Raw genomic sequence first — 23,163 nt, 5'->3', positions numbered from 1 at the left:
GAGATTTTCAAAAAGTTCACCTTTTTGTGCCAAAACAGGAGGAAGTCTGGAATTCCACAAAACCATTTTAGGGTTCACCAGAAGGCAGCATGCCCTACCTTGTTGCTACTTTAAAGCTTCAGATATGTGCAGTGGCAGAAAAGGACATTGCATATTTGAAGGTTTGTAGCTGCATGCCTATGGTTCATGCCAAAGGACCGGAAGTGGACACACTGTAATACAATATACATTTTCAATTACACTTACTTTAAAGATGTTTTCCTGCATAAATGATTGGATCAGTGCACTTCTCATTCTATCACAAAATTGATTAATAACAATAATAAAAAAACCTAACTTTTTTTTTTCCTCAAAATAATATGTCATGAAAAACAAATAACATTCAGCCTTGGAAAAGGTTTTTCTATAATCATTAAATAAATAATAATAAAAAAACCTCACATATACATTATGTTATTGCCTCTTCCCCCCCCTAGGTTCTGATTTAATGAAACAGACCTTTTTTCTACACTACTAACTTTCTTATTCCGATAACACTGCAGAAATAGACCTATATAAGTATTCTTGAAAATACTGCTTCATTTACAGTTTTAAGAAATATTTTCCACAAGAAATCTGATGACAAAGACAGTCAAAACAGGAAAAACAATAGGAAAGTTTATGACGTATAAAATGAATTCTTCAAAAGAATTTTGTTTCAAAATGCCAAGGGTTATAAGTCAACTATATGCAGCACATATTACTATTTATTACCTTGCATTTGGCTGAAATTCATCTCTTTTGACAACCTTGGGTAAATCATGTTACATATTTCATAAAATACGAGTTCTGGACCTTTTTCTGAAGACACTACTTAGTGAGTGAACTCACTGCTATTGGCTGCATCCCAGTTACCATAAGCTCCCTTAAGACTGGGTTTTTTCTAGGTCTTGTGGAAACTGACTCAAAGAATAGGTATTTATGAAAGCATATGCAAAATGTTGATGCCTTGTCCAGTTTTCAGAGCTCAGACAGAAAGCAAAATATAAATTGAGATGTGCAAGTTTCACTTTTGAGCAAATTTACTGGGTGAAAGCTTTTTCCTTTTTCTTTTTTTCCACATTTCATTTGGATACATACAGAGCCCCTCAGAATATACAACTTTATAGTGAACGTATTTTTTATTCTTGAAGGCTCATTATTTTACAGTGAGGTTACTGAACCTAGACCACGTAGTGCAGATTATCCAGCATAGTATTAATCAAAATATACATGGCAAATGGGATTCAAAACAGTGCCAAATAAGCATCTGCTTTTAGCAGTGAACAAAAATGCATTTTGCTCCTTTATTAAAAGGTATTATGGGCAATTTATTTTTAAACCATCTCTCTAACACCATTAACTAGCATATAATTTAATGTACTCCCAAGCAACTTGACTTTTACATTTCCTTCAAAACATTAATTTGCTTTTGCAAATTGATGTAAAAGATGCCTTTGACCTCCTGAATGATTCAAGCCATTAACAATAAATTAGATTATCCTCTAAAACAGGATAACCATTTTTATTTTTGGATGGAAAAATAAAAGACTACCATTGCTGGGAGTGAGATAATATAGCTTACAGGAAATAAAACTTGGAATAGTTACAATTACTTATTTTTCCATCTTTATACATGGAAGCGTTAAGGGATTTGCTTCAGAGAATTTGCAGGCTACTTAAATGTTTTTAGCAGATTAAATTAAGAAAATTCTAAGTGGTTGTTTGGGATTATTTATCTTTAAGAAATGGTCATTAAGCTCATGCACTCTCTTACTGAAATTTCACTCTTAAATATTACAGGATACTCTGTTTTCAGAGATGGCAATAAAATACAACTCTCTGGGGATGTGATCTCTTTTATTTTAAATAATGTAAATAAAAATTCTCCTATTCAAAACAATACTGCTGAGAAGGAAAATAGTTACTATTTAACTAATGCATATGATGATGTGAAGAATTTGAAGATGCTTAATAACAACTAGGCTTAACTATCAGAATAGGGTTTATTTATGTAGCGGTTGCCACTTCAGGTAATGGGAACCTATGTTAGAACAGAACACCCGAGCACATCTAGTTAGAATTAAGCACTCACTGCTGAAAGCTGCACCTCATGTCCTTAGTCTGAATATGTCCCATGAAGGGAAAAGCAACTTCCCTCATAGGTTGTATTACATTTATACCTTCCTTCTGCTTCTAAGGATCCACTTGCTAAAATCTAAGATCCTGATACAAAACCAGTGGAAATCAATGGCATGTCTCCTATTAGCTTTGACTGAGGCCCTAAGGATTATTTTCAGCCACTTGTATTTGCTTTGTACAGTAGCATTAGCATCCCTCAGCATAACATCTAAATAGGTATTTAATTTAGGAACATGAGCAGCCATGTTGAACTGGATGCAATAGGTGCTGCCCTCGGAGATCAGAAAGTGAGATGGCAAAGTCTGGCTTCATGTTATTTTGGCATGTACTTTCTGCGATAAAGACTTATCCTAATGCAAATCATAACTTTCATGCTAGGAAGTGCAGCTCTACTTGGAGTATCCGTTACTACTTTGTGTAAGGAAAACATCTACAAAGCTTGATATCATTATCTGCCCAATTAATTATAGTTGGGTTGTTTCCAAAGGATTTTTGTAGTATTAACTGACTTTAGGAAAACTGTGGAGTGTGGATTTTTCCATTTATCCTACTGAGAATCTTTGTGTTGACACATACCTATATGTCTACTATACGTCTTGATAGACATACAATACAGGTCTTGCAGAAATGAACCTCAACTACCTTGTTAACGTGGTTCTTTACTTGCAAGAACCACATCATTTTATTATCCTTTCATGACACGTAGCTTTCACATTTAAGCAATTACCAGTTTGACGTAAGATGTGGAATATGTGTTGGCTGAGAAAGAGGCAAATGATCACGGTTCTTGTGCAGGACATGAGATGTCCTGTTCGGCTATGTCTTGCACTGCAGACATCCTATGCCACAGTGCTGCTGCAAGAATTTAGTCCCCTCAGAGCTGACAACAAGATTTTATTTCAGTTTCATATGGACATTTTCTAATTTTTATTTATTAAACAGTGTAAATAGGCATAAACAGAAACATATCCAAGACATTTACATTTTCGGTTTCATATTTTCTTTCATTCATTTTCCATTCATTGCACATACTGGGTTGTTTATATTAACAGGGATCAATATGAAGTAGCTTAATTAAGAGCTTTTCTTACCCACAAAGCTATGCTTTCTCTTTGATAATCCAGGAAGTTTTCCTTTCTTGGCTTTTGCAGGCAAATGATGTTTTCAGACACTGTTATTCCCTATTTTGTAGAAAGTTGCCTGAAGAGACACTTTTTAAAATCTTATTCCATTTTTTCTTTCCAGTTCTATATTTTACAATCATAGTACTTCTATTCTGCAGTTTGGAAAGCCATGATATAAGCAGTTGATTTGATAAGAAATTCAGATTAGTGTGAAAATAGAGATTACCACTGTAAGAAGCAATGGCCCTTATGCAGTGGGGTGCATTTTTGTGAGTTGGACGCTGCTGAAATGTTGGTTCTGTCGTGTGCTCTTATTCCTTCAGAAAACAAACTGTGACTAGGTTATAGCTAATCTTGTATTATGGCAAAATAGAGCAAAGGTTTGAAAAAATGCCTGAGAGCCTTATTTAGAAAATCAGAATGCATGGGTCATTTGTTTTATATGCCAAAAGTAAGTATATTCTATTTTGTTACAGTTATTTAATCAAAATAGTCCTCTTTTTCATGTCTTTTGATGTCTTCTTATTTGAAGGTACAAATTTTATGTCCTTTGATAGTCAGATGAGAACACGTCATTTGTGTCTCATAATTGTCTATGCTTAACATGTTAAAGATCTGATTAAATGCAAAGAGGACAGAAGTTATCTTTCCAGTTATTTTCCATCTGAATTTAAAAACAGGAGGAGAATAAGTGTAACCTTCTTTCAAGCACTTCAGCTGGTAAGGAGTGAACCATTAGACCATGTTCTGGCCTATTTTATTGAGCTGGGAAAATGGGTCTTTATTGTGCTTATAGGTTTTTTTTTTCCCCAAGCCATCCAGCCTTGACCTCGCCAGAAATTATATCCTTAGGCTGCTTCCAACCTCTGTAGTCTTTGTTGTTTCACTCATAAATGGATCAGTATAAAAAGGCTCTTCCATATTAACTTTAAAGCATTAAAATTTGGAGAAAAAGCAAATCTACTATGGAGTTACTCCTCAAAATATGTTAAGTAGTTAACTCTTACATTGTAATGGAAGTGACTGATTATGGAAGTTGTTCTAATGCTGTCCTGTTGATCTTGTGAGCTGTTCAGTGAAGCAAGTTATTGGCAATCCTGGCTTTTCTCTGCTTATTCAGAGGCCTGATGCTCAAGATTAGAGAAACACATATTTAGATAGCTGCTTTCTTATGAATGAGCAATTTGCTTTTTGTTTTGTTGTTTTGAGTTAAAACTCTTGATAATATATGTAAATAGTGCTGTTTATACATTATTGTTACTGACAAAATATATAACAAAAACACTACAATTCTGTCACTGAGTGTATATATTTACTTCTAGTTATTTTTAAGATAATGCAAATGCCATTCTTGCACAAGAATATTTTTCTGATAAACAGGTTTTCAGATTGAATGACCAATTTTGCAGCTCATCACACAAAATAAAAATGTATACAAATATCAAAAAGATGTAAGTAAATTGAAACACATTACAGTCAAATTAATCTACATGGTTTTGTTTGGGTTTTTTCCTTCTTTCTTTCTGCCTTTATTTTTTTTTCTTTTTGGTTGTCTAACCATTTTTATTATACTTCTGGGTTTCATAATTATATATTTGAGGTTTATCTTGTTCCCTCTGTTTCCGACGAAGAGTGTTTAACAAAATGTAATTATAGGTTTTTTGTGCTCTTTTGGAACCTCAATATATGTATCTCCTTTTGTCTCATTTAAAAGCAACTGAAGAAAAGCATTAAATGTTGATGTGGTGTTGATGTGAACTTTGCAACAGACATAAAGTTTTCTAGACTACTGTTGAAATTATAGCAAAAGTAGAAAACTGAAAATCATGAAATGTGCCATTTAGTCTATTTTTGAAGATGATTTTGGATGCAATAACTTCCCAGAACCAATGCAGTTCAAGTACCAGTTAGGAAAATGGATGAAACCAACCAAGAAAAGTGAGAGAAAACTCTATTTAAAAGGCTTATTTGGTTTTCTTGAATACGGAGTTAAAGTAAAGGACCATTAACCTCTGCATCTACTTGGGTGGCTGGAGTAGCCACAAGAGCTGCTGGGATGTTTGTGGCCCATCTCTCCTATTTAAATGGGCTCAGAATGTAGCCTGGAGGCAGTGGCACACCAGGTTAGATTTTAAACCTTGGTTTGCTGTTATCCGGGTAATCTCCTGCATGAATTCATTATTTTTGCAAAAGTACAGACACTGAAGCAAAGGTTCCCCTGCAAGGGCAAAAGCAGATTTACTACTAATGGAAATGAACTACTAATTCTACGTTCACCCTCATAAAACTCCTGCACTGCAGCAGAGAACAGAAATTAAAGAAACATTTGGAAGGTCAGCAGCACAGGAATACTGTGTAAAGAACAAAGAGTTTGGACTTCAAAGGGTGAAGTGCAGAAACGTAAAATGGGTATCTAGTCTCTGCTCATCCAATGTAACTTTTAACATACAATGTTGTTGCATAAGGAGGAAAGGGTCCCCTGCCAAGCAGAGCAAAAATAATCCATTAGAGTGTATGGAAATATTCCTACCAGTAAAAGATGCCAGTTTTTTTAGTGATTAAATTTAGTTTTCTAGACTTGCATTATGATCTTTCCTGACCTTAAATCTCCTTTGTTTGGCTGTTCTGAAAGAGCCGCTTGCAACTTACAATCATTCTCTGCACAGAGGTGGTGAAAAAGACTAGATCTCTATTTTTAACTCACATTGATAACATTTGGGGAAAAAAAAGCCTTCACACCCCCCAGCATAGGCTCAAATATTCCATATTAATTTTTCCTCATTCTACACTGATGATTATCCAAAATCTTGCAAGAGAAAAAGAAATTCTTTCAATGGATTTTAGTCCAATTGCTATTACATCCCTGTCATAGTAACAGTGAATGTATCCTCTTCCACAGACTTAAATAAGCATGCGCTGAGGTAGGACAAGTTCTAGCTTTACGCCTAACTGAGACAGTTTAAAGCTAATTCAGGTATTTCCATATATGATTGGCTTGCTTTACACATTTTGTATTTCTGTTTTGAGGTCCTGCTTTCCCACTAAACAATTTCTATTCATTATTCACAGAGTAATTTGAGTTAGATCTGGGAAACAAATTTTCCTCATAAACATTTTAATTTTATTAATCATTTGGATATATATTTTTTTTAATCAGGGAAAGACGCCACTGTACCATCACAACCTGAAATAATGTTGACTTGTAAAAATAAAATAAAATTAGTGAGGAATAAATGTTTTGAAATAATGCTCATAGAGATTTGATCACAATGCCACTTTCCTCCCAATTAATTGAAAATGGAACGTGATTTTTTATCTCTAGTTCATTATTTCTTAGTGCCTATTCAAGTAATGAGAGCTTTTGTAATCAGAGGAGATGGAATGAGGAATTTGAATAAATAATTAGATATTGAGGGATTTTATTTTGCATGATTGTTTATATATATCCCCCCCAAAATTATCTTGCGGTGACCTGCTTGGTATTTGCCTGGCACAACAGTAACCTTGGCAATGAAAAACAAGTGCATAAGTTTCATGGTCATTCTCTTGAAACACAGTTTGCTATAACATAGGTAAAGATTAATTTGGAAAACCAATTATGTAAGAAATAATTATAGATTTTAATAGAAAAATAGAAATCATGTCAACCTCTGCACTCAATAAGCAGAACTGGTAGGCTATTTTCTCTTTTGCATTTTGGCTATAATTAATATTCTTGTAGAATCACAGAATCATAGAATGGCTTGGTTTGAAAGGGACCTCAAGGATCAACTAGCTCCAACCTCTTTCCATGGGTTGGATTGCCCAGAGCCCTATCCAATCTGGCCTTGAACTCCTCAGGGATGGGGCATCAATAGCTTCCCTGGCAGCCTGTGCCAGGGCCTCAGCATTCCCTCAGTGAAAGACTTCCCTCTAACTCCCTCTAAATCTCCCCTCCTTGAGGTTAAAACCATTTCTCCTTGTCCTGTCATAATCTTCCTGTGTAAAATGTTGATTTGCCTCCTGTTTTTAATCTCCTTTTAAATACTGGAAGACTGTAATGAAGTTTCCCTGCAGTCCTCCCTTTTCCAGGCTGAACAAGTCCAGCTCTGTAGTTCTTTCTTTGTAGGGGAGGTGCTCCAGTTGTCTGATCATCCTCTAGACTCCATTGGATCTGCTCTAATGACTCCACATTTTTCTGGTGCTTGCACATCTGCACTTTTTCTCCACATCCTCTTGTTTTTTTGACTACAGATTGCTTCAGAAAGCAGCATAGTATCAATGTATTTTTAATATATATATATATATTATCACTGTATTTTTATATATTTTATATATGTATATACTTATATATTTTTATATTACACTTGTATATGTTATCAAAAAATATGATACTACTACTACTATTTCCTATCTTTTGTTCTTATTGGCAAGAAAAGAATTGGATTAATCTATTTTTAAAGATCCTATTCTGTGTCCACAACTAGTTGACCTGATGTGATGACATCACTATGAAATCACAGTGGAAAGCATTTGCTGTTGTTGTTTTTCTCTTTTTCTTTCTACTCAAAGCTCCAGCACACAAAGTACTTCTGAAGAAGTTCTGGAGAAATTTTTATTTCTTCCCACTAAATTACCAAGCAGACAATGATATTAAAGTGGTGACGATAATAAAATAGTGAGGATACTAAGAGATGAGAAATGTCACAGATATATAAAGATGGGAAGGAAGACCATGATTTTGCCAGCCCCATTAATTCTCTCAGATTGTTTATATGGTTGTCAGAAACACATGATCATCTTTCTTTGCTTTATGGGCAACAGGCTGTCCTGCTAAATCTTTACTATCTCAGCTCACTACTGAATTTTTGTTCTGGTTTTAATGTAGATCACATCACTTCTTTTCTGTTATCAGGATTTTTTTTCCCCTACAGAATTATGTCAAAATTCAGATGTGCAATACCCATTGTTAATCAAATAAATATCTTGCAAAAACCTAAAATTCATCTTCCTCGCATGCGTTTGCCTGCATTATCTCCCAGTTTAACTTGCTTTTCTCAACAAAGACTTCCCAAGTTTTTTCCTTATTTCTCAATATATGTTTTCTTGAAAAGTTTTGAGAACAGTCAGAGGAGCATTTAATTAATAATCAAAACTGAGGTAGGTTTTAACTTTCTTTATGATTGCTTCTCAAAGCTGAGACAGCCCACTTGACTGTTTTGTTGCTTACAGAGATAGTTATAGTTACCAGTAGTTAAAGATGTTTATCAGTTAAATAAGGTTATCCAATTCTTTCACACCAAGTGAAAGATACGAAATCTCTCAAGCACCTTTGACACATGAGAAAATGATATATCATTGTTCTGGAGTCATGGCCAGCAGTGAATCATTTTTAACTAGAATTATGTTTGTAAACAAATAGAACATTAAATTAGGTAAATAGGTCTTCAGAAATGCTGAATTTATAATGTCTGTCCATCCCCTAGTGTACTGTACACATTGTTTTATTTTCATATTTATATGCTGCTCTTTGGCAGGGCCATGAACAGGTGTGGGTCTAATTACAACACCTTTACAAATATTACTGAATGTATCTACCTCTTATATTTCAAAATGACTAAATATATATTGTCTTGAAAGAGACTACTAAGTGATTACTGTCAATCCAGAGGAGTTACTGGAACTATAGCTACCCTTATGCTATAAGAAATTGCTTTTTCTGGAGAAGGACCATGAATATAGTTTTTGTTTGGTTCAGATACTGAAATAAATTATTTCTGGACTTGAGATTTTGGGATATCTGTATGCTAGAGAACCCTTTGTTGGAAGGGTAGACTTTGATCTTCATGAGACTTGAACTTTACACCTCATTTTTAGCAGTGAATGCATTATTGCCATAGTTCTGTAGGATTATTCTGAAATTTTACCAAGCAGCTAAACTAATCCTCAGTACTCTTCCACTTAAGCCAGTAAGACTCCAAGTAACTCAGGTCTGTGAGCAATGGGTTTGAAAATTCTCTTATGATTAGAACTAGATAAATGTACCTCTCTGTGGACCTTGTGCAAAATGTTGCCTAGCCTCTGGGAACTAATATATTGTGATATTTAATTTGCAAACTTATCCAGGTTTTTTTTTGCTTGTCTTAGGGAAGTCAAGCCAAACCTGAATCTCTTCCTTCCCACTATTCCAACAATTTCTTAGAATGAGAAAAGTTCAAACTTTTAATCAAATCTAATTTTCATGGCCTAGGTTCATTTCTAATGTCTGAAAAATTGATTGATATGTGGATATTTATAGAGTACCCCCAACTATTCCTACAGTGAAATCTATGAAAGTGCAGGAAGTAGAAGTTTCCCCTTTGCATTTGCAATTTAACAATTTAATGCTGACGTTTATTTCTAGAATTACACAATTAATTCACCAAGCATACAAATATTACATTGTCTTCTTTTTATTAAAAAATACATTAATTTATAGAAATGATAGACTAGAATTAACTTAAAATAATTTTAAATTATTTAATCTTCTTCCAGTTAATTTCTAACTTCCTTTTAAGTCACAAACCTAGGTACTTTTAATATAGTATGTATGAATTGTGAGATTGTCAAAGAAAGTTGAAGAATTAAAGTAAATCAGCCAAATAAGAGGTGGCCATCATCATGTTCCATTCACTGCTTCTTGCTAGCACCACTGTAAACCATACAAGCTGGAACTGAAGTGATTTGATAATTACATGGAAATGGTAAAACAGAGTAGTAAGTTTTGTGATCCTGACTTTTAATTAAGGAATTGGTCAATTTTTCTATTGTTCTGTGCCACACCTTCTCCTTTCTGCTTAGTTTCACCAAGATCAGCATGGCTGCAGCTCTCTCTTCTCACTTTGGTCACTGCCATTTTTTAACCTGACTCTGCAGAGTCATTTTGTCTTGGGATGTGGATGCTGCTGCCAACATATCATTTGAGATATGCAGTGTGTTTTGTATTTTTTTAAATTGCTGTGTGGCTATATTGTCAGTCATAAACCTTATTATATATAGTTCCTTCAGCATAGCCACAGGTAAAGCTTTGATTGACAAGAAAGTTTATTCTAAATGGATCTGATGTGTCATCAGTGTAAAACAAGCCTTTTGAATGACATCTTAACAGAAGAAATACTACACCACTCACACAGAGCAGGCATAATAGTACACGTTATAACTGCAAGAGTACATTAAGTCAGCTACCCAAAGAACCAGCGCCTTTGAAACATGCATGCTATCTCAGTTCAGCTCAACCTGGCCATGCAGGTGTCTATCCTGGCTCTCCAGCTGGCCACTGAATAGTGTAGATGTCTTTTTTGCTGATTTATTCCTTTTTTAGGTAGTTTTTTCAAAAGCAGTTGGAAAGGGTTTGAACACAGAATGGCTGCTTGAGTGGGGCACATTTCTAGTTTAGTTTGTATCTACTGAAAAAAAAAAAAAACTTTGAATATTCTCTTTAATAACTTGAAATTTTAATAAGGACCTAAGGAACAGTTGAAGAGTGAGTGAACTTATATTTAAATTAGGGCTTTGAGAGCTTGGAGATTCTAACTTGGTGAACTCTAATTAAATCCCACAAGGCCATCAGGTCTGCCTCCTTAGCTCTTGATGGTGAAAGAGAGGTCTTCAAACAGCATCCCTTGACAGTATACAAGTGGGAGGAAAAGAAATCCTTCAACCCTTCACGATAGCATTTTATAAAGCAAGAATTCCTGAAGGAGTACCAGAAAAGAGGAACAATAGTTAGAGCATGGAACTGTGAAAAGTTGAAAAATGTGTTTTGAGTATCAGTGTAGCAGTTCTCCTGAAATTCAGCTTTGTAATATTTTTGAGACCATGCTTTGTACAACTGTAGTGGACCTGAAGCTTTAGATGGTGCTATAGTATGTGTTCTCGTTACTGTTGCTGTTGCACTGTTATGTAATGTTACCTTAAGGATAGGAATTCTGCTGCATTTGGTAAAATACAATCACCGAGTTAGGTAATTACTACATAAGTAAGTGTGTAGTACATAAGTTTCAAATCACAAAATATGAAGTGTTGGCTAAATGACTTCTTGAGCAAACTTTCAGTCCAACATTTTATGATAACTAGATGCTTTATTGGAATCTGTGAAGATCTGAATATTTTATTTTTCATTTATTTTGTACCTGAAGATTTAAATGACAACTGAAAAGAAAAAAAAAAAAAGGTTTCTGCTTAAAAATAAATCTATAAATAATAGTAAAAACTTGAAAAAAAAAGTAATATACCAAATGAATAGGAACGCATCTTTTAAATTATATATATATACTATATATATATATATATAATCTACATGAATCTATATAGATAGATATATGATATATAGATAGATATAGATAGATATGAATCTGTAATCTATATGAAATAGATAATATAAATATAAAAAACCATGACCATTTAGAAGAAACAAAAGTATAAACCAACAAAAAACCAAACCAATCCAAAACAAAAACAACGATTCTCAATTTGGAAAAGTTCTATTCTTTCTGTAACATAACTTTTCACAATGGACTTCCACTGAAATAGCATAGTCATGCATTTCTGCACGACTGAAGCATCATTTATGATGCTTCATACATGTGAAAGGCTTTCTTGTTCTTAAGAAAACATCTCTAGAGTTGAAAAGATCCACACAGATTCTACAAAAATTGTGATTTTGTTAGCTATCTCTTGGCTATCAGATAGGTGGCAATCTGTAAGAATCTGCTGTGAAGATTTTCATTTTTCTTCCAAAGTGAACCTTCAGAATATTCTGTCTTTATAAGTACACTCATAAGAGCCTTATATCATGACAGCCATATGGTCAGTGATGCCCTTCACCCAAACTTAACATTTCCCATTCTTTTTTCTGAGCCTTTGCCTCTCGAAGCATTAAATAAATTCACTATTATATTATTACTTTTATTCTTGGTTTTATGAACCTAGATGCCTAAACTGAATATCTGCATCATTTTCTACACAAGGTGTCATAGTTTTTGTTGGTTTTTTTTTAAGAATTGATCAAGTAAGAAAACATATGGTTGATCACATTGAAGTTCATTTATATGTAGTTCTATAGCATGAGGTATTACAGACATATCAGCCTCATCCTAGAATTAATCCCTTTCAGTAAGATTATATGAATTTGTTTACAGTGACTTTACTTCAATTCTATCTGCTCATAGCTAAGTTTCCATAAGTTGAGCAAGTCTTACAATACCTGTGTAAAGTATACCATTGGTAAGGAGTAAAATAGTTACTCTGACATTGAAGATCTGCTTTCTACTATAAATAAATAAATAAATGGGACAATTATAGCATGATTTATACCATGAATTTTACAGGGTGCATTTGTTGCCTTACAAAGACATAATAATTCCAGCTCTGAGTAAATGAATGCAGTTTTCAAACTGTTCTCTTTATTTTTTTTCAATTTTGTGTGAGTTTCTGAGTAATCTTTTCATTAATCATCAGAATATAGCAAAGTAAATAAAGCAATGAGTACCAGAAACAAGTTTATATAAAACATAATGTGTCAGAATTTTTTAAAACCATATAATTCTAGAGTTTCAAATTAAGTTTTTACAGTTTCATCAGAGCAAATGGGAATTAAGATAGGATCAGGTACAGACTGAGAAAGGGTTTAGAGAATGACAGAAGGGGTTGGGTTGGAAGAGACCTTTAAGATCATTTAGTTCCAACTAGATGTGGGGGGCTATAAGGAGGGAGACCTCCTCTAGACCAGGTTACTCAAAGCCCCATCCAGACTGGCCTTGAATGCTTCCAGGGAGGGGGCATCCACAAGTTTGCTGGTCAGCTTTTTTCAGTGTCTTACCACCCTCACAGTTTTGTTATGTTTTTGTTTGCGTACAAGTCTATTTGATTTTCTTCCAACAAGATGTATATCCTCTTCACAGTTCAACTCTGATACACGTTTAGGGAACTTTTTAATTTCTTTATTGTCACATATATACAGTACAGATATGCCTATTTATATTTTACGGAAGAATATGTGTTCCTATATCCTGGAGAAAATATATGGGAATATACTCAGAAGCTTTGTATTGTACCTTTGTGGCTCTTGTCAACTGTATGCATCAAAAGAAGATTAAAGTGCAGTATGTGTCTTTTAGCTTACTTATAATTCTAGACAGAATCATCCTTGATGTTTTTCTTAATACACCTATGACCTGAAAGAGATATTGAACTATTTTATACCACCTTTGTTCTTGAGTATGAGATGCAAAAGTATTGTTTTCTCTTTTGAACTCTTTTTTCTTTTTTTTTTTTTTTTTTTGTGAAAGTGTTGCAAAGGCTTTCATGGTGTCATTCTGAAGTGGCAGTACCCATTCCTTGGATATAAAAGTAATAGGTATGAACTATGAAGGTACCTTTAAGTTGTTCACTGATCAAAGCTCTGCACATTGATCAAGTGCATTAGGAGAAAAGATTCAGTTTCAGGACTGTTAATATGTTTAGCTTGAACCAACTCTGATCTAAGACTCAAGAGTAACAAACTGGGTAAGCTGTTTTTATAGAACTGTTATTTCCTTTGGTTTCTCTGTCATCGTAAAGTATAAAGAATAGCTCAAAAACTATAGACCACTTGTCACACTTCAGTCAACAGACACATACATTTTAATTAAGTTTACAAGTTCTACCTTCTATACTTTGAATTTTTTTTGCAAACTGATTAAGTAGTTAGTCAAATAATCCCTGTACAGTTTCTTAATGCAGGAAAAAAAGTAAAGAAAATTAAAGAATTAAATTAAATTAAAGAAAAGAAAGAAAATTAAAGAAAAGAAGGCAAGGCAAGGAAGGGAAGGGAATGGGAAAGGGAAAGGGAGGAGAGGAGAGGAGAGGAGAGGAGAGGAGAGGAGAGGAGAGGAGAGGAGAGGAGAGGAGAGGAGAGGAGAGGAGAGGAGAGGAGAGGAGAGGAGAGGAGAGGAGAGGAGAGGAGAGGAGAGGAGAGGAGAGGAGAGGAGAGGAGAGGAGAGGAGAGGAGAGGAGAGGAGAGGAGAGGAGAGGAGAGGAGAGGAGAGGAGAGGAGAGGATTCTTTGTGTCTGACTGGAGATGTCACAGAGACACAGTAAACTAAAAATACTGTGCCTGATACAAATCACCCCCAGCAAAACATTGAAAAGAAAATAAGAACTGGGAAGGCAGAAGTCATTTTGCCCAGCATCTTTCTTCCAGTTGGTCTCTGAATTGCTTTCCATGCTCATTAATGGTGAGCGTTAGATATTACTGTTGTGTACTGTGGAGAAAAAAATGAAGGATGGTGGAAATATATATATATTTATTCCTGCTCCTATAATGTCCTTCTCAAAGTATGACTGTCATTTTGCTACAGCTATTGTTTAAGGAGATTAGGTAGTCACATTCAATTTTGCAAAAAGAAACAATTTGTGAACTGAGAAAAGCCTTTCAGCAGAACATGTTCATTCATTTAAGTCTCCCTGCAGGTTTTGGACATCTGACTAAGAGTAGAGCTCTGTAATTGTGGCTTGGGCACCACTGTGACCACTTTCACTCTAACCCGCTCTAATGCTCTGCTTCAGCACTGCAGGGGAAGGAGCTGATCTCTTTGGAGAAGGGCTTGAAATACCTGTTCCTACAGAAAAGTAGCCCAGATGCAACGGATTTACTTAAATTTGAACATAATTGTAATATTTTTACCTGACCCCCAGAAGTATTGAATCACCTTGATGAAATTCATCATAGTCAGATTTACAGACTGTTTCCTACATGTTCACTTATTAGACACTGCTATTTTCTTCAGCTTGGCAGAATATATGGTAATTTAACCCACTCATAATAAGACACGCATAAGAACTTGTCAATCAAAGTAGAGGTCTGCAGAGGATTCTCCCTTCAGAGAACTTTGGTTGCAAAGGAAAATTCCCTTTGTGGCTGATAATAGTGACTCTTCTTAGCAGTAATGGATTGGGAAGGGGTAAAAACATGGAATTCAGGATATCCCAATGCACTGCAGTACAAATTAAATGTAACAGAAATGTTTGGGTTCAGGATACGTTTAAATTGGTAATACCAAGGACATGAGCACAGCGCCTTAAAGCTAAAGGCAGCGTGAAAATGGAAGAGTCCTAAATAATGAGATTTGATAGAAAATTCTTGCTCCAGCCTGCACCAAATCATGACTTTCATTTCCCACTAATTCATCCACACATTTGGTTAAGTAACTAAAAATGTATTCTGAATATTTTTATAACAATATTTTCTGTTTAAAAGAAAAGACACTGCCAGACACCACCATCTGTTGTGTAGACCTAAAGAATATGCATCTGATGTCTGTGAGTTGCTGCCTTTTATATCCTCTTATATAATTAAAGATTTCAGCCCTTAGTGATGCCTTCTTCTTCACCTAAAGAAGACCAAGTGTAAGTTTATCCAAAGTGCATTAATCATTTTCCTGCTACTCACTGATAAGAGCAGTACTCTGTATGGTTAAAAGCTATTAAATGTGTCTACTCAGAGAATATTTTAAATCCTCCGCTGAGCACTTGGCTAAAATCCAAAATTATTACCATAATACCTTCTGAAATGAGACAGAAAACATAATGTATTACAATTGATAAGTGCATCATTTGTACTGTAGATTTAGTTTATTTTGGAAATAAATTTAAATGTTTTATTTGTCTTTTACACACCCCAGATTAGTCTTTTAGTATACTTTTGGCTAACGGTATTATACAAATCAAAAAGAAATATGTGTAATGCAAAAATATGTTATATTTATACCAACAGTGTATTACATTTGAAAATTTTTAGAAGCTGCTCTGTAAAGCCAGTCTAATTATGGCTCTGTAATTATGCTACAAAATTTGGACACAATCGAATGGAAAAGTATTCATGTGTTTTCAGCAGTGACCATGGATTTCAGACATACTAGACTCCTTCCCTCATCGTCTCTCATTGTTGGTAAATCCTGTCTAGAACTTCTTTTCCTACATCTAGTACCAATTCCACAACTAGAACTGATTTACAACAAGCATCAGGAACACTTATTCTTGAAAAAGCAAATTCCTGCTGTTACTTGCAGGCTTAGCTGCCTGCTTCTCCATTGAGGCTGCTTCAGTGTACAATGGATCTTAAGCACAGTGACATTTTTTTTAGTCCACAGTGGGCATCCAAATCACAGATAACTCCTGATTTGAGAGATCACAGTTCAAATTATGTACTGAGGTTATTTTCATTATTTCTTCCAAATCAGGACCTTTGATAAACATTGCTGAACTGAATCTCACAAAAAAAAAATTAGGTAGTTTTATGTTCCAGGACCTATTTTTATATACATATATATATAGAAATAAAAATTATTACACAATATTTTATATAATATTATATATATTACATAATTATATGTTATCTATTGTATATATTTATATTATAATATAATATATATATAACTATTATGTTATATATAATTATTATAAAATTATAATTATATATACATACAATTATTATTTTAACCACCATCCTTCTTTTTGTTTACATGCCATTTTAACAGTTATCACTGTTGATGAACTTAGCATACAAGCAATTCAGAAACAGATGTATTTGTTCAGAGAGTTATTTCTCTTTTAATAAAAATATCATTAATATGTTGATGATTTTTGAATTTCTAAAGCTCATTTTTATTAAAGTCATATTTTGGGGCCAAATATGGTCAGACAGTATCTTAGAATAATCATACAACTCTCATGGAAATTTCTGGAATCAAACTTAAATAATCTGCTTGTACAAGGTAGATTTATTCACTGCCTAATTGCCCCTGAGATTACAGTTTCTGAACTTCAAAGATTTGAACTAACGATGTTCCTTTACTTAAAGCACTTTTTCTTTTGCCCAGGTCTAAAATTCTTATTGTAATTAGGATTGAAAGTCCTAAATGTAGTTGGCAAAAGAAGATATTTGTAAAATACACCATCAGCATTGATTCTAGCTAAAAATTCATATTTTATTTCCCTGTTGGTTACATTTTGACCTTTGTTAAGCTGTCATATAAATTACATTTGTCTTTATAATACCACCACTAACCACAATGCAGATTTTGTGGTTGGATAATTGTATTATATATTGGTCTAGTATTGAATTAACTCTCAGCTTGGGACAGATAAAGCTTGTAATATCCAAGTTTGGTTAAATTCTGATTCTTCTTTGAAAGTTCTGACTATATAAAAGCAAATCAGCTGTTTCTGAATGAACATGGAACATCCTTCTGGTATTTTAAGTAGCTTTCTTTGGTCTGCCTTCTGACTTATGTGTAATACATCTTTTGATTAAGATTGACATCTATAGTGAAAAAGATTTGAAGGCTTGAATGGTGATTACTGCTAACTTATCTACTAGGAAGATCATCTTCTACTCAAGGGTTACAGAAGTAAGAAATTGCACAATGGCCAGATGTCACATTAGCATATGCAAATCCATCCTACTCATGCAAAGCTATTCCCCGTTAAGTGTGACTAGCTGCAGAAGACTTGCTAAGACTGTCAAAAACAACCACTGTTGATAGTGTTGGAACAGGAGTAAATGGTTAAAGGGAAAACAGAACCACATGAAATCCCAGCTCTATAATGATGAAGTACAATACTGAAGAATAAATTGATCTGTAGCTTCAGGGTGCTGATCCCATGAACTGTGTTGTTTACAATCACACAATACAGTAGATTATACATGTCGGAAAGGTGGCAGAACAGTTTGGTTGTATGACCTGGTTTTAAGCACTAGTTGTTGTGGCTTCTACATCACTGCCTTCTGTGTTGCGCTTCAAGTCATCACCTTTTGTGCTTCCTGAGTAATCAGAAGTGGTTTACTGATGATGACACTGACATTCTGCAACTTTGTTCTGCAGAAAACAAAACCTTTCTCCTTTCTTGCTTGTCTATCATTTCCCAGACTCTTCTAGGCAGAGGGTGGCAGGCAGGCAGTCAATGCAATCTGTATTTTGGATATTTACAATTAGGTGGGGAAACTAGAATTTCACAGCCAAATAATTAAATACCATGTTAATGAATTCTATCAGTCATATTACACTGAATCATATTAAAGTGCTTAACCATGTGCTTGAAGGAAAGAAGTATTTAAAAGTGACTTCTGAAAATATTATGAATATTAATTAAGTTGTTCCAAAATCCTTCTTCAGCATTAGTTTGATGATATTAAGGGGTAATGATAATATTAAATCTCATCTTATTTGTCATTTATGGGGAAATTCTGAAGTGGGAACTTCTAGGACTCTGCTGAACTCGAGATATTATGGCTGTGCAGTGAATGTACACCCATGGGCCTTCATACGCACTCATGTCCAGTCCGCCTATGTGAGTACGCAAAAGCCACCCAACCCAAACCTCCCCCATCAGGTAGGTGCTGGCCAGGTTTCTGCAGTTGCCCTTTCTTTGACACTGAATGCTCTTGTAATTAAGGAAACCCCAACATTAATGACAGTACCTGTGGAGAAGAACAAACTAGCTGCTTTGAGGGCCTGCAGATAATGTTTCAGAAATAAGAATATTCATATGCCATACCCCATGTGCTTTCAGTATGACATTTTCTCTTGTGTTTCTTTCTTCTTTCTTTTCTTCTTCTTTTTTATTTTTTAAATTTATTTTCTACAGAATTTTACACTTAAAGTGGTTAAAGAGTCGTAATTTCTTTCTGTGGAAAACCTCACTTTATTTCAACTGGAAACTAACCCCTCCCCCTCTCCTTTCAGTTTCCTGCCATAGTAGGGGCAAAATATCAGACAATATAAGTAAGAAACAGGCCCACTATTTTATTTATCTGTTTGTTTGTTTGTTTGTTTTACTTGTTCTATCTCTCTTTTTTTTTTATTTTTCTGACAGTTTTGAAAACAGGACAAGTAAGTTTTCTGAAGCAGTCCTGCTCTTGTAGAAAGATAAACCCGGCAAGAACACAGGGACAGTCCTACAGACAGGAGACAAGAGCCTGTGCAAATCTCCTTTGGAACATGTGATCAAGGTGTTCTGAGCAAGAATGACTTCTCAGTACTGGGTTAAGGGAGATAGTATTTAAATAGAAGCTGAAGCAAAGGTGATACATACTTGCTATTGTCAGACTATTACACCTGATCTTTTTAAAATGTCAGTAATGATATTTCCTTGTGATAAAGTGCTGTACTGACCTAAAGAATCTTTGGATCTTTCCTTCTTATACTTTAGGGTAGCTTATACACATCGGAGATTTCCGAGAAGACAAAAGTAGAAAAATTGCTGAAAGGTTTCATTTTATTTGTCAACAAACAAATAGATAAATAAATAAAAATAGGGCACTGTCCTGTGCTGTGCTCTGTTGGTTTTGTCCAAAGTTTGGCCAAAATACATGCATGTTCTCTTAAATTTTTATTTTGCAACAGGATAAACAGAAAAGACACAGCTCTTTTACAAGAATCTTGGACAGGTAAAACACAAAGATTCACGTAAGTGCTTCAACATACAAAACAGAAGAAGTCTACAGGAATGTTAAGAATTGGTGGAAATGTCAAATCTTTTCAGCTCTACCAAGCCGTTTTTTATCATGGAGCAAAGTAAAGTACTGTTGCTTTGTCAAATTGATTTGCTTACAATCTCACTAACTCATTGATTTATTTGACAGTGTTTTGGATAAACATATTATGCCTTCTTGAAAATCAAGTCTTAACAGTTAAGAAATGTGCTCCAGTGGCTGATGAGGTATCAAGATAAGGATTTTTAGAGTTAGTTTGTGAAATAGAAATCCAGTAATTTGTGTTATATATTGTCTGCTATTGAAAAGGAATAGCATCTCTCAACAGCTAATGGTATATATAAATGTATGGCTATTATAGCTTAGTAGTTGGAGTTAAGATCGAATCACAGAATCATCACAGAATGATCTCAAATTCAACTACTGTAAAAAGTTACCAACAGCATTGTCACCCTGGCAATATCTCCAAAATAAAAAATGTAATTTATATATATTTTCTAAAGTATACAAGATATGATTTGAAAATATGATTGATGTGATATTATAGAATCATAGAATGGTTTGGGTTAGAAGGGACCTTTAAGATCATCTAGTTCCAACCCCCATGCTACAGGCAGGGACACCTGCCTCTAGACCGGGTCGTTCTAAGTCCTATCCACCAGATATAGAGGAAAATTGTGTGCATCTGTTACTGTTTTATCCACAACTGGGAAACACTTCATTATTTTATTATATCATAAGCCACTTGGGAGTTTCTCACTCTCTTAATTTTTACTGACATGATTTCATTTGGTTTAATTATTAGATGCATATTCAACTATAAATATATTACTGCTACATCAACAAAGTTTGGTTACTTTTCTGTTACACTTTTCCATCAAGCAATTACAATAATAATAACATTTAATTTTTTTAGAGACAATTTTAGAACATGTGAAAAAGTATATGAAATAGGTACATCTTGGTGGAAACTTTTCCAATTGTCTTTTTGAAATTTTTGAAATTATTAATGGACTAGTCATTCGTTCCATTTATTGATTGATTGAAATGTATCACTTTTGTTTTAAATTTATTTTGGCATCCCATCCAGAAGCAAGAAGAGATCTGGTTTCTACATGTGGTGCTATAAAGTTCCGTCAACTAACAGGATAATGTTACCTTTCCTCAGATACCCCTTTATCCTGAAAGCAATGGAGCTTTGTCCCAGTAAATTCCTTGGATGCCTAAACAGAGCTAAAGCACCAGCCTATAGGACTAGATGGGCACTAAGCTTGTTTCTTATGCTTTTAGGAGTGAATTGTACCTACTGCATTTTCAGGGCCTTGATTTGAGAGTCAGTCAAAGAATACGTCTTGGGAGATTGGAGATTGTGAAGATAGAAAACAAGAACATCATTCCTACTATGCCAGTGCCTCTAGCACAATGACTTGAATACACCGAAGAGAAAGAACAAATCAGGATAAGAGAGAGCACTTTGAAAAGATTCCTCTTTGCAGAGCTCTGTAACTTCTGACTCCAAGTGTGTCTTAGAGCAGAACAGGGAGAAGGAGTCCCTTTACACAATGGTATGTGTGTAGGTCTCCTGTGCCTCAGGTGCTCTGATCACTAAGGAACAAGGAAAGATTGTGTAGGGCAGAACAGCCTCCTTGCTTTATGGAAAGATGTTTTCTCCAGTGTAGTGGATATCTACAAGATTGTTGTGGTTTAACCTGGCAGGCAGCTCAGCACTACACAGTTGTTTGCTCTCTTCCCCCTTCTAGTGGGATGAGGGGGAAAATGGGAAAACAAACAAACAAAAAAATACAACAAAGTAGAACGCATAGGTTGGGATAAAAATGATTTACTAAGAGAGAAAGAGAGAAAAGGAGAATAAAAGAATGTAATAGCAACAATAATTTTGTATGCACTCACGCATATGTATGTATTTACAGAACAAGTGATACACAAAACAGTTGGTCACCGTCTGCAGACATTGTCTGACTGGCTCAGCCAGTGCCTGACTCCATCCCAAACAATTCCACAGTGTTTTATAGCTTTTCTATACAATGTTATGTGATATGGAACACCCCTTTGGCTAGTTTAGATCAGCTGTCCTGATTCTATCCTTGTTCCCCCCATCTCATCACTAGCATGACAGTACAAGAAGCTGAGAGACTGAAACATCCTTGGCTCTGTGCAGCACTTCTCAGCACAACTGAAACATAGGTGTGTTATCAATGCTGTTTTTATCCTAAAGTCAAAACACAGCACTGTGGCAAACACTATGAAGAAAATTAACTCTGTCCCAGCTGAACCTAAGACAAAGATGTTAAGACCCTCCTTGACAGGATACATGTTCATAGAATCATAGAATGGCCTGGATTGAAAAGGACCACAGTGATCATCGAGTTTCAACCCCCCTGCACGGGCCATCAACCACCAGACCAGGCTGCCCAGAACCACATCCAGCCTGGCCTTGAATGCATCCAGGCATGGGACATCCACAACCTCCTTGGGCAACCTGTTCCAGTGCGTCCCTACCCTCTGTGTGGAAAACTTCCTCCTAATATCTAACCTAAACCTCCCCTGTATCAGTTTAAAATCATTTCCTCCTTGTCCTATCACTATTCATCCTTGTAAACATGCATTCCCCCTCCTGTTTATATGCTCCCTTCAAGTACCGGAAGGCTGCAGTGAGGTCTCCCCGGAGCCTTCTCTTCTCCAAGCTAAACAAGCCCAGTTCCCTCAACCTTTCCTCCTAGGAGAGGTGCTCCAGCCCTATGATCATCTTAGTGGCCCGCCTCTGGACCTGCTCTAAGAGCTCCATGTCCTTCTCTACTGGGGGCCCTAGGCCTGGATGCAGTACTCCAGATGGGGCCTCACAAGAGTTGAGTAGAGGGGTACAATCACCTCCCTCTCCCTGCTGGCCACCCCTTTTTTAACAGTTGGCCAGAAACAGTTGTTAAAAAACAGTTGTTTTTTAACAGCCCAGAACACAGTTGGCCTTCTGGGCTGCAAGCACACACTGCTGGCTCATGTCCAGCTTCTCATCCACCAGGACCCTCAAGTCCTTCTCCACAGGACTGCTTCCAAGGAGATCTTCCCCCAGTTTTTATAAATACCTGGGATCACCCTGACTCAAGTGCAGCACCCTGCACTTGGCCTTACTTAACCTCATTAGGTTTTCATGGACCCACTTCTCCAGCCTGTCCAGGTCCCTCTGGATGGCTTCCCTTCCCTCCAGCGTATTGACTGCACCACTCAGCTTGGTGTCATCTACAAATTTGCTGAGGGTGCACTTGATGCCATCATCTATGTCATTGATAAAGATGTTGGAGAGCACCGGTCCCAAGACCAACCCCTGAGGGTCACTGCTTGTGACCAGCCTCCACCCTGACACAGAAACGT

This window comes from Gallus gallus, chromosome Z (assembly GCF_016699485.2).
Source record: "Gallus gallus isolate bGalGal1 chromosome Z, bGalGal1.mat.broiler.GRCg7b, whole genome shotgun sequence".
NCBI classification, from domain to species: Eukaryota; Metazoa; Chordata; class Aves; order Galliformes; family Phasianidae; genus Gallus; species Gallus gallus.
Note: the sequence above shows the minus strand (reverse complement) of the source record.